Here is a 13,374-nt window from a genome sequence, read left to right as displayed (position 1 = left end):
AAAGGTGTATTAATAAACAAATCAAGTCTTGTTAGCATGCCAAGTTTATTTTCCTGTTAATTACAAACTGGGAAAGTGCTTTATTTTTTTTATTTTATTTATCTGATTTGTCAATCACTTACAAGATAATAGGTATAAGAATAAACATTCTTATACCTATAGTATGAGTACAAGAAATAGGTAAGAATAAATGGGGACAATAGGACAGGGATGGTAGGCACGATTGTGCACTTATGCACATCCCTTAAACTGGTTAGAAGCCACAATGTAAGTGGCAGCACCTTAACCATATGTGTGTTGCAAAGACCAGAAGGGCCTCTTCAATCCTTATCAAGGGGAGTGCTAACCTTCTCTCCTTTCATACAACTGTTTTAATGTCATACAAAGTTTGGTTACGTTGAGTTAAATATTGCTTATTTAAAAGCTATTAACCGTGGCTTTCTGGTCTGGACACAATGAAGTATAGAATTGTGTCTTTGGCTTTCTTCTCTGTCTAAATGAAAAGGACAACTGAATGGTTACATACAGGGAATGTAAGCCAACCACAGTGATATGGTCAACATAATGAAGATTCAGTCTTGTCTGACTCTTGGCGATTCTATGGACCAGGTGTCTCCACATACTCCAGTCTTGCATTGCTTCTTTGAGTTTTTCTATGCTGGTGTCAGCTTTGATGGAGTCCAGGTCCAGCCATCATGTTCTTTGGTGGCCTGGTTTCCTTTTACTGCAAACTCTTCCCAATATCTGCTTTCTCCACTGAATTCCTCTTCATTACTATGGTCAACATAGTAATGGAGTTATTGTATGTTCATACGAGGAAAAGCAAAGGGCTCTGACAAGAGAGGCTTATTCCCCAATTCATTGTAAAATACACTGTGAGTACATTACAGGCTGAATGCGCTGTGAGATTAGACTGTGGTCTTTATGGAACGAGGATCAACTTATTGTGTATTGATAGACCTATCACAATCAGCTTGAGGTTTTGGATGATCTTTTACCTGAGCAATTCTTTCAAATTTTAAATATGTGTTTCAGGGTCACTCAGAGGAGGCACTGGGTGAAACCTGCCCCAGGCCTTCTTCAATTCAACTTCAACATTCTGTCCCACCTCATAACTTAGGGTCTGGCTTTAGAATATCGGGATTGGGAAAATCAAGATGATTTTGGAAATAGAGATGATCACTAGAGTGAGCATAAAGAAACCAGGGAGTGGTGAACTGCCCAGAATTATTGTATATACAAGATAGGCGGCAGAGGTAATATTCAGCAGGTTCTGACCAGTTCTGGAGAACCAGTAGCGGAAATTTTGAGTAGTTCAGAGAACCGGCAAATACCGCCTCTGACTGGAGATTTTACAGCATCCTTCCCCTGCCACGCCCACCAAGCCATGCCCACAGAACCAGTAGTAAAAAAAATTGAATCCCACCACTGATAGGCAGCCATATAAGTCTCATATATAAATACATAAATAAATATGTAACTAATGGTGGAAAGGTTGTTGGGACAAGGCAAGTCATGAGAAGAAGAAAAAGAGGCAGAGGGACTCCTGGAGAAGCAAGGGGGAAGTTAAGGAATTACAAGCAACCAAGATGCAACCAAGTGTTGTGTTTTTAGTACAGCTGAAGTTTTCACTAAGGTCCGCAGTTTAGGCAGGAAAACCTCTTGAATGTGATTGGCTGGCTCATCTGACAGCCCCTATAAAAGGGGAACTGTCAGATGGGTTCAGTCGTTCTGTTCACACTGTGTGTCTTCCTTCACCCACAACAGAACACATAGCAAGATGGATGTGCAGTTTCTGTGTATACTCTCTTGGTCCACCAATGGCAGCCTCATCTAAGGTGGCCTTCGGGTTGGACTGAATGCTATCAGTAGCCAGACCAGCTCTGAAGCTGCTTCTTTGCTCCAAGAGCACCAACCCTCCTCAAGCTTCTTGTGGAAAAGAAAATGGAGCAGACGCGTCAATCTGAGTGGAAATAAACAGGAAACAAAGGAATGAGCTGGAAAAAAAGAGGTCATTGATACAATGTTGACATGCAACAGTCTGGGACACTTGAGATTTCCCTTCAGAGCAGGGGTGTCAAACTCAAGGCCTGCAGGCTGGATCCGGCCCATGGGGTGCTCAGATCTGGCCCACAGGGCCACCCTGGGAACAGCAAAGGACCAGCCCATGGTGCCTCTGCCGGTGAAAACAGAGCTTGAGAGGGCCTTCTGCAACACTCTGCCAGCAAAATCGGAGCTCAGGAGGGCTGCACATGCTGGCAGAGCGCTTGGGCCACCACAGGTGCCCCGACATGAGTGATGTTGCGTTGATCACGCCCACCCTGGCCACGTTCACCCTAGCCCCCTGAGGTCAAACACAACCTCATGCGGCCCTCAATGAAATCAAGTTTGACGCCCCTGCTCCAGAGCAATGCTAGATTCTGCAGGATCTGGTTAAACAGGCAAAATGGAGGCTATTTGGTGTGATTGAAGCACCCTCCACTTTTATGTGTATCTCATGTGTCATGCATATATATATATATATATATATATATATATATATATATATATATATATATATATATTTTCTGAGGTTCTCGGTATTTGTATGTGGATCTTTGTTATATTGGAAGTATCTGAACGTTTGATGAATCATTCATCATCCAGGCTGTGTGCTCTGGCTGAGAAGCACAGAGCGGGACAAGCCTGAGTGATGAATGACTCATCAAGCTGATATCCAATCTACGCGGAAGAAAACAAGATCATATATATATATATATATATATATATATATATATATATATATATATATAAACCAGGGTGTTGATCACCCAGTCATGGTCACCATCTTGACTTTTTTTTTTTTTTTTAACAATGAATTGTGGACCTTCCTGCTTAAGAGTGAAGTGGAGCCAGTAATGCACACTCTCTGGGTAAGGTCAAGCAGCCATTTGTGGTTCTAACTACAATAGCGTCACTGAGTCTACATTTCATATAGGTGTCCCCTGAAAATGGTGCTTCTCTGGTTTGCTCTCCTTTTTACAACTCTGCAGCTTGGGAGAGGCAAAACTGCATTTTATACAAAGCCTCTGTAGCTTTAAAGAAAGGCAATTATTTTCTACAGCTCAAATGGATAAGGCCACTTTTGAAAATGTTGAGGCGTATTAGATACAATGGAAGTACAATAATACGGGTGTGAGTGGACCTGCACGTCTCAGAGCTTACCCGAAAGGCAGCACAGGCTTTAATGAAAGAGGCTGCCCGGTTCTCATGCTTTCATAACATGTCCTGCTGATAGCAACCAGCAATCAATGTACTTGTCCTCATTTTTATGGTTCAGATACACATGGATGCATGAGAACTCAGGAGTGGAAACTGTGGCCTATGAACAAATTCTTACTACCCAGCCTTTGGCTTTTCTGCCACAGTATTTGTGGCTTTAGATGCCATTTTAGAATAATTGTACCAACAATGTCCTAATCTGATCTGTATTATTATATCAATGGATGTGCAATGCACTATGTGAGGAGTTGGCAATTCTCTCTCCTTCAGCTTCCTGAATTTGCTGATGTCCCAAAAGCCAAAAAAGCACCAGGTAACATCTGTGTTATGATAGGATGTATTTCTTTCCTATTTAAATTGCAATATATATTTTTTTAATTATATCAGTTGACATACATAAATATGATATGATGTTGACTTTTGGTTATATGTGTATGGCCCAGAATTAGTAATCATTTTATTCTGGCTTTTATTCAGCACAGCTGTCGTGCCCTTGTCAGAGTCTGAATTCGAGGAGGAAGACAAACAGCTGACAGGGAGTGGAAGTGTGGCTCCGTTGGCTGTGGAGGAAACTGGGGAAGGGCAAAGTCTGGCTGGGCAGGGCAGAGCAGGGGAGAGATAGAACAAGGGAGAGGGAGTTCAAAAGAAGACCCAGGCCCATCCCCCCTTCATCCTAGGGCATGCAAGGAGGGCAACGTGGGTTGTGTGGCTTATGGGGGAGGAAAGGGCCCTGATTCCCTTCATTAGCCACACCTGGGAATGAGTTTAAAAGACATGCATGCTGAGTGTGGCAGCTGCTGGCAGCAAATATGAGTGTATCTTGTATTAATTTTAGTTATCTGTGTTTCTGACGTCTTCCCAACCGTGTTGAGTTATTGTCGTGCCTTCACGTCTGGAATTCTTGCTCCTACTCTGCCAAATTAATTACCTCATTTTGCCTTGATTGGACTTATAGTTACCGTTTTTGTTGATCATGATTTGGACTTGATTCTCTGCAGCCAATGACTGGTCCTGGGAGAGTTTTTCTCCAGCCAGAAGGTAACCGGAACATTGAGGGCAAAGTTGGAGATAATAAAAGGACTCCTACTGATTATCTGACTGTGTTGCCTCCGTGCCATGCCCCGGGTCATCACAATATCCTTTGCAAAGTCACTTGGAAAATCCATGTTTGCATAAAAAGTAATATTCAGCTGCTGGTGATTATATGGCTATAGCCATACAGTTTTCTTGGCAATGTTGAAGAATTCTGGTGAAAATGGGTGGAAAAAAGGTCCGTTTAGCTGATCCAAGACATTTTACTACCTGAGACAAAGGAAAAGAAGAAACCAATTAATCCACACATAGGAATTAAAAAGACTGGCTATGGGTTAATCTCTGTCCTCTACAGGGCAATTGTAATCCAACTGAAATTAAACTCTATATAGCTATTATCCCATATTTGTTCACCTCTGTCCTTGCCTACTTTTAAACTTACAACCCCAATACATTACTCAAAGCCAGCCCCCACCCCCACAAAAAGTTATGCTATGTATACCATTTTAAGTTCCTGGAGGGGAAAGCAGGATATCAATTTGATATAACAACAGGGGTGGGATTCTACAGGTTCGCACCTATTCACTAGAACCACCAAGCCACTCCTACCAACTAAGCCACACCCACGGAACCGGTTGTTAAAACATTTGAATCCCACCCCTGGAGCCAGCTGTTTATTGCAGCTGCCCAAACAGCCAATGCAGTCCTAGGCTGCATCAACAGAATGATAATATCAAGATCACAAGAAGTTATAGTACCACTGTATATTACACTATGGAGGGCACACTTGGAATACTGTGTTCAGCTCTGGTTGCCACAATACAAAAAAGATGCTGAGACCCTAGAAAGAGTCCAGAGAAGAGCAACAAAGATAATAAGAAGTCTAGAGATATAATGAATGATTAAGGAAACTAGGTATCTCTAGTCCAGTGATGGCTAACCTTTTCATCGTTGCGTGCTAAAAGTGCAGCACATGCACGCACACATGCCTGCACCCATGATACAATGCGCACACGACCCCGCCTTGCCCCCCTGCACATGCTCATGTGCCTCCCATGCGTGCATCTCCCCCATGCATTCTTGTCAGATACCCGACATTCAGCTGGCTGGTGGAGGGATCTGTTCCGGGCGACGGCTCGTGTGCTGGCAGAAAAGTCTTTGCGTGCCACTTCCAACACGTAGGTTCCAGCCATAGTTTTGCCATCATGGCTCAAGCCTAACTAAGACAAGGATTAGGGGGCGATATGACAGCTATCATCCAGTACTTGAGGGGAAGCCACAAGATGATGAGGTGTACTTATTCTTCAAAGCCCCTGAAAGCAGGACAAGAAGCAATGGTGGAAGCTCATTCAGGAGAAACTTCCTGACGGTGAGATCAATTAACCAATGGAACAGTTTGCCTTCTGGAGTTGGGGGTATACCATCTTTCAAGAAAAAAAAATGGACAGCCATTTGTCTGGGATGGTATAAGGACTCCTGCCTTGGACAGAGAGTTGGACTACAAGACCTCCAAGCCTCTCCCAGCCCCATGATTCTATGTTCTGCGTAGAAATTTCATTATAAGGGCTGAGGATATTTTTAAATCAATGTTTATTGCCCTAACTCAACAGCTTTGCAAAAATAAAAAAAAAATTGTCGGAGAAAAGAGAGGCACTAGATATTTCATTTTACACTGTAGGATGTTTATGTAACAGTGTCACATCTTTTATCAATAGCAAGGTATGAGCAAAATAGGGTGAACTGTTAAAGATTATGGTTAATGAGCAACTGAAAAGAACTACAAAGCAACACCTGTTATGATCACTACTGCCTGTTAAATAAATTGAGGTAGCATTTGCTATTGCTTGGAAACAAGTTGGACAGAAAACTATACCAGATTTTTCAAAAAACAACAACAACAAAAAAAACCTGTTGCTACTCTTGGATACAATCTACCATTCACTAGATTTTATCTAACTCCTATTCATTTCAACAAAGTAAATTACATAGAAATGCACAGTCTGAAAACTGGTGTATTAAATAATTGCTTAGAGAGGCTTTTCCCATAGCAGGTGTCCATTTCTAAACAATTGTCCCAAATATCTGAAGGCTATGGAATAGAGAAAGTCAAAGACAGAAAATATGGCAATCCTGGATCATATGTGTGTGTGTTTTTTTAAACAAGCTCTTGGTGTACTTAAGCTGAAAAAACTTAATTTTACAAATGTTTAGGTGAACAGAAGATGTCCAAACCCAAGTATTTTCATTTCTAAGAACTCTTCCTTAGACAAGATGATTCAAAAGCCAGATAATTATAGGCTGGAGAGAGATATTGCAGTTGTTATATGCTGAGACTGTAAGGTGTTTTAAGGATAGAAAGACATGTTGTTGTTAACTTGCCTGCTGGATTGTGTATTTCCAATAATGGATAAGGACTTTGGGAAGTCTTTGATATAGCTAATGGTGTTTAAATGTATTTGGCTGATTATTTTGTAGGGAAACAGGTGTGTACATCCAAGGATGTGAATAAAAACTATTCTGAAGTGATCTGCACATGTTTCTGAATTGTAACTCCCTGGTAAACAGTGTGATCCTGGAGGACCTTATTAATCCATGAATAGCCTCCTAAGGGACTCACTGGAAGAAAAGATAGGATTAATGTTAACCAATTCGCTTAACCAAGATGCAGTCAGTTCCTGGATGTGATAGGACAACATTGATGTCAGTAGGTCTTTGGACAGCTGCCTCAAGTTTAACTTTACCTGAGTATTCCTTTTGAAAAGAAACCAAAAGGAACAAGTAACACAGGTAGAACAATAACCCCGAAATTCAGTCAGGAACAGTTGACTACAGTTAAACTACAACAAACTGGTAAAGACACACACCCCGGTTCCCCCCTCAAAAGAAAGAGAGAGCAAAAACAGATCTAGATTGAACAAAGTAATAAGAATTAAAGCAGGACAAGCCAAGAGAATTGGAAGTAATCAAGAGAACCTCTTCACCATAGAAGAAATTGGTGACAAATATTTCACTACACTTCAATATGTAACAGTTGATTTTTAAAGGCATAGAGAATTCTGGGTTAAGATGTTTATTCTCTTTGTCAGAGAGGAAAATGCTTGTCAATTTTTTTCCAGTTACCACTTATTAAAAAATTGAGTCTGTCTATTACAGCTTTAATATATTTATTATCACAAGAAATAGACCCTATGACAGTGGTGGCTAAACTTTTTGGGCTCCTGTGCTGAAAAATGCGCATGTACTCGCATGCCAGCACCCAGAAGGCAATGCGCGCAGGGCCCCCCACGTCCCCTGCACATGCACACGAGACCCACACACACACCACGCATCTCTGTGCATGTGCACATGTCTCCCATGCATCCTTGGCCCCCACGCATGCACACCAGATACCCAACAATCAGCTGTCGGGCAGCGGTGCGCATGTGCATGTGCAGTGGGGCTCTTCTGGGTGACCTCTCACATGCCAGCAGAAGTGGCTCTACATGCCATTTCTGGCATGCGTGCCATAAGTTCGCCATCACAGCCAGGGGTGGGATTCAAATTTTTTAACAACCGGTTCTGTGCGCATGGCTTAGTTGGTGGGCATGGCTTGGTGGTCATGTTATTGGCTGGGCGTGGCCAACTCAATATCACTCACATCAAGGCACGCATCTCCTCGCCAGGCCTCTCATGACTGTGGAGATGCTGCAACAGTTGTAAGTGTGAAAAATGGTCATAAGTCACTTTTTTCAGTGCCATTGTAACTTTGAATGGTCACTCCACACAAGAAAAGTACCAGCAAAGGAGGGAAAAAAACCTCCAGAGATGTTCCTGAGACAGGAAGTCTAGTCCTGCCAAGAATGTAATAAGGGTTAACAGAGAGGCAGTTTCTGTAAGCAACACCAGAATGTTTCCTTCCTGCCTTCCTGACAGGTTTAGGCCAGTAATTTCTTCTAACAACCGGTTCTCTGAACTGCTTAGAATGTTAACAACCGGTTCTAGCGAATAGGTGTGAACCTGTAGAATCTCACCCCTGATCACAGCCCTATGGCAATGAAAAATATCATTTTGGTGGGCAGAACCCTTAGATCATTGTTCTTTCCAAGCAACCATAGAGAACACATAAGGAATAGTCTTGATCTCATGGTCTGGTTTAACCAAATTAACCCTATTTCAATAAATGGTTTCTCTATGGGCAATTATCCTTTCTTGCAGGTTACACTAGAAAACTACTTTCTATGACAGCAAACCACTTCTTCCCCCAATTTTTCCACAATACATCTCTTTCTTTTGTGAAGAAACCCCTAGTGTTGGTGTCAATGTAAGAAATTACTCTCATGCTAATCATCCTAAATGAAAGGGATTGGCCTGATCTAGTCATATAGTAAAACTTTCTAACTAGTCTTAAGTATAAAATAGAAATCCAAATATCGATCGACAAGAAAGAACATTAAGAAAAAGACAGGGTATGGATTAATTGGTGAATTTATTGATATGCCATCAAGTTATTTTCAACTCCTAGCAACTATATAGCTAGATTTTCTCAATCCATGGAGAAACACAGTTTTGGTTCTTTACCTGGTTTTTCATGCCTCCTAATGATGTACTTATCGTCCCTGTACCTGAGTCTATCCACCTTGTTGTTGGTTCTTCCCTTCATGTCTTTTGTTTCACCTTCCCCAACAGAACAGCCTTCTCCAGAGAGCCACATTTTTGCATGATGTGTTTTAAGTAGGGGAATTTGAGCTTGGTCATTTCATTGCCTTGAATGAAAACTGAGGTTGATATGTTCAATGATCCATCATTTGGAGCAGGTATACTTGCTCTAGATCCCCACATTGCAATACTGTCTTCAGGATTCATGCAGCTCATCGCACCATATTAATCCTGAGGTTGTCAGCAAAGGCCATCTTCTCTCAATATCACTTTGCATTGCAGTGAAAGAAAAATGTACAAATGAAGTATATTTTAGCTTATGCTCCATATAATTTTCTTGCTTGTATTATGGAATTGGTTTGCCATTGATTCTTCTTGGATATTTTTTTCTTTCAACTTCCCAAACTATCCTATGTCCTTGGTAATTCCTAGTGCATTTATCTAGGTATGAATGATCAGCAACGTTTGGCTAACGTCAATCTTCCTGGTGAAGAGAACTCAGCTTTTATCTACTGTATCTGTATACACTTGTAGTCATACTGTGCTGGGTTGCAGAATTTATTCATATCTCATTTCTGAAAAGCAATTGCTCAAGGTTTTTATATCCTGATCTATCCACACCGCAACTATGTTCCTCCTAGTTAATGGAGTCACTGTAGATACATTTGAGGCAGAACTTAAGCTTCAGTAAAATGTGCTAAGTACACCACGAAACACTTATCTCAGAAATGTGAGATGGAAAGAGCCATGCTGGATCTTTCTGGGAAAAATGAGAGATGATAGCAACACTCTGAGACTCTTGGAGCAGCAAAGAGAGAAAGACAAATTTAAAACATTAAAAAGAAAAAAAGGAAATATTAAGATATAAATGAGTTAGGTTGGCCTGTGCTTTAAAAACCCAATAATGACCCTTCTTTAATAACAATGTTAAAAGCTGTCTGTGCTGTTTTCTTCCCCCAGTTACATTCTATTTGTATGTTTGCAAATAAACAAAATTGTACACAAGTCTCAAATGATCTCTTCTCCTGAAACGCCAGACTTGTGTTGGTAACGCCAGACTTGTGTTGGTACTCGAGGTATAAGGTAGAAAGTTTCCTTGGCTCCTATGAGAAGGAGAGAGAGAGGAGTGGGAGAGGAGGGGAGATAGAGAGAGGGGTAGAGAGGAAGAGAGAGAGGAGGGAGAGAGAGACAGAGACAGAGAGAGAGGAAGGAGGGTGGGAGAGAGAGAGAGTAGGGAGAAAGACCAGGGAGACAGAGAGAGAGGGAGAGAGAAGGAGAGAGAAACATTATTAAGTCAATTGACCATTGTCAAGTATCATAAAAGTGATACAAAAAATTCAAATAAATATAAAGAAGACAGTAGGACATGTTCATAATAAGTCATCCTTCCTATAGTTAACGCCAATATAATCTAGACTAGATATTCTGTAATGACCTTTAAAACAAAGAGTGCAGTCTTACTAGTGATTTGCAGGTTTATTGTTTGAGGGTGATAAAGCTATTGGATTGTGCCCCAAGTACCAATGATTAATAGAACATAAACAATATTGGATGCAGTTAAGAATTCAGCAAGAATCGCTGCTTTTTAAAAATGATATGTTATTTTCTAATTCATTAAAGTGACATTGGGGGCCTAGACATAATTGCTTGGTCCTCATGGAATTACTTCTCTGTAAACATGCAGAGGCTTGCACCACAGAAGAGTCCATGGAGAAAGGGAGATTAAGCTTTCACTTTGACGTGAGATTTCCTTTTTTCCAAATCAACAAGTTGTATAATAGGTTGTGTAAGATCCAAAGCTACTGTGAAAGGTTACCGTTCCTTAGAGGTACATAGGGATATCTGTGCAGTTTCTGCACTTAGCATTCTAGAAAGTTGTACGGATGCCACAAATCCCTTATGAAATGTTTTGCAAGAGCTTCAAAAGACAAGGTAAACAGTGGGAGGAGACAGGAAAGCTTACACAATGCTTTTACATAGAGAGGAAACATAAACGTTTAGATTCCACAAAGCAAGCAAGTGGAAAATAAGCTCGGCACTCACAGGTATTGGAAGAAATGTCCATCTGGGTTCAGTTCCAAGTGGGGAGAAAGACACTGGAAACATGGAGGCTTATTGGAAGGATGGTTTAATGGTGAAGCAGAACCACAAAGCACGTGTGATTCTGGGTAGCTGACCACATGGAGTGAAGATATACACAACACACACACACACACACACACACACACACACACACACACACACACCCTCTCTTGGGCCTTGCCCTAGAGCTTCCTGTTCTTGTGCAAGGGTATCTATCCTACTGGGTGCTATAGGGGTCATGTGCAAATCCTAGGAGTTTCTGTGAGATAAGTTTGATTGAACTGTGCTGGGTGATGTAATATCCCCAGGTGCCATGTGGTGAGTTCTGTTGCTAGATGGGTAGAGGGCTAATCCTATTATGTTCTGGAGGGTCATGTCTTAATCCTATCACCCTGGAGCGGAGGTCTTTTGTTTTGTAGATCGGCTAACCCAGTCTTAGTGTGCACCAAATATCTGCTGGCGACAGGGAGCTGCAGGGAGCTGCTTTGTCTTTAAAAACATGTTTCTCCTTTTGTCATCCAGAGAAATATAATATTCTGCCTTTTTAATATTTCCTAGAATGTTTCATTCTTCTAGGAGAGGGGTGAGTGCTAACTTTCTTCACAGAAAAGCAAATGGGTGGGTTGATCGATGGATGAGGTCTGTTTGGAAAGGTGCTCCTAACTTCAGTACTGCACATTCAGTCTTCTTGACAAGTCGTATCTATAACCTTATCAACATCTTGTCTCATATCCTGCTGACTATATTTACATTTTCTTTCCAGGTATAATATCTTGGTTGTGTGATGTACATTAATTTACTATGTAACTATTGATGATAAGAAGCACGTCCCTCAAAAGAAATAATTACCCTCATTAAACCCCAGAAACATTATTCAATACAGATTTAGACTTCTGAGATGGATAAATTATTGGTTGGACAAATGCTGTCCCTTTCTTTTTTCTTTTTTAATGTCAAGTTGTTTCCAACCAATTTAATAAACATGGATAAGATTGTACCCTATAACTATCATTAAGTGTTGTACCTTATGATTCTTGACTCTTGACGAATGTATCTTTTCTTTTATGTATACTGAGAACATTTGCACCAAGACAAATTCCTCGTGTATCCAATCACACTTGACCAATAAAGAATTCTAAGAATGTATGTTCAAAAAATAAGGGGAGCAAAAGTGTAATCTATCCCTACTCCTACCCACCATTCAGAGGTGGCATTCATCAGGTTCTGACCAGTTCTGGAGAACCGGTAGTGGAAATTTTGAGTAGTTTGGAGAACCAGCAAATACCATCTCTGACTGGGGATTTTACAGCATCTTTCCTCTACGACGCCCACCAAGCCACGCCCACAGAACCAGTAGTAAAAAAAAATTGAATCCCACCACTACCACCATTACCTCTTAGCTAGGTGGCAGAAAACCAACTTGATGAAAGTCTTTCATTTATACAAGTGCCCCAGTTGCATTTACTGTTGTTTGCAGTGTCCCACAGTTGTTGTGACCATGTTTTGTAATGGGTTTGCCAAAAATTAGCACTTACTCCTGATTTTCAGTAAAGCCATGCCTAAAGTATACCATTGGGTTGATGACTGTCACAATTGCTTAATGACTGTGGTAATCTCCTTAACAACCACAGAAAAAAATATATTGTAAAATCAGATCAGTCACATGGCTGGCCCATTTTATCACCATTATAACATGTGACCATAATGGGCAGGCTTCATTACAGCTGTAAATTGAGGACTGTAAAGTAGAATAACAGATTAACAGGATTGGAAGGGACCTTATAGGTCATCTAGTTCAACCCAGCGCACAAGCAAGGCTGCCTGTATTCCTTATCTGGACTGGCTGGCATCTAAGTCCACAGAGAAAGCAGACAGCTATAGTGATTCCTAGCAGGCACAAAACAGACAGTTCAGATTAATACCATCTGTTGAGGCCAGATCAAAGCAAATATGCATCTGGTTTAAATAATATCTTTGTGAAAACATCATAAGAAAGCTGTGTTTAGACTCTTCTTTTCACTTGCAGAATAGAATGGCTCATTATTCTGGGCCATGATTTGGTTAAACTATAGTTTATTTATTAAAAACCATTCCCGGTTAAATTAACTATTACTGCCTGAGTTTGAAAATCCATTAACCCATCATAAAGGATCAGTTCACAAGGTTTGTTATGTCAGTATTTCTCAACCTTGGCAATTTTAAGATACGAGAATTTAAATCCCCCCAAAAAAAAATTCTTCAGCCAGGCAGATATCATGATTCAGTGCAATGTTTGAACTTAGGCATAGAAAAGAGATGGCTGCTTAAGGAAGGGATACAGAAAGACCAGCTGTGTGGCCTCACTCTCTCCATGTTCTTCACAGA

The 13,374-nt window shown here is 40.9% G+C and overlaps 1 non-coding gene across 1 annotated transcript; it reads right to left on the bottom strand.

Annotated features, from left to right (window-relative positions):
• Positions 1-244: 244 nt before the first annotated feature.
• Positions 245-369, bottom strand: LOC113413986 (U6atac minor spliceosomal RNA). Its single transcript, XR_003371120.2, has one exon. It is a non-coding gene; the product is annotated as a U6atac minor spliceosomal RNA (small nuclear RNA).
• Between the last annotated feature and the right edge of the window lie 13,005 nt (positions 370-13,374).

The sequence above is a fragment of the Notechis scutatus genome, chromosome 2, assembly GCF_049901735.1.
Source record: "Notechis scutatus isolate UNSWTSFEM ecotype Mainland chromosome 2, rNotScu1.2, whole genome shotgun sequence".
Classification (NCBI taxonomy): Eukaryota; Metazoa; Chordata; class Lepidosauria; order Squamata; family Elapidae; genus Notechis; species Notechis scutatus.
Note: the sequence above shows the minus strand (reverse complement) of the source record. Positions and strands in the feature narration are given on the sequence as shown.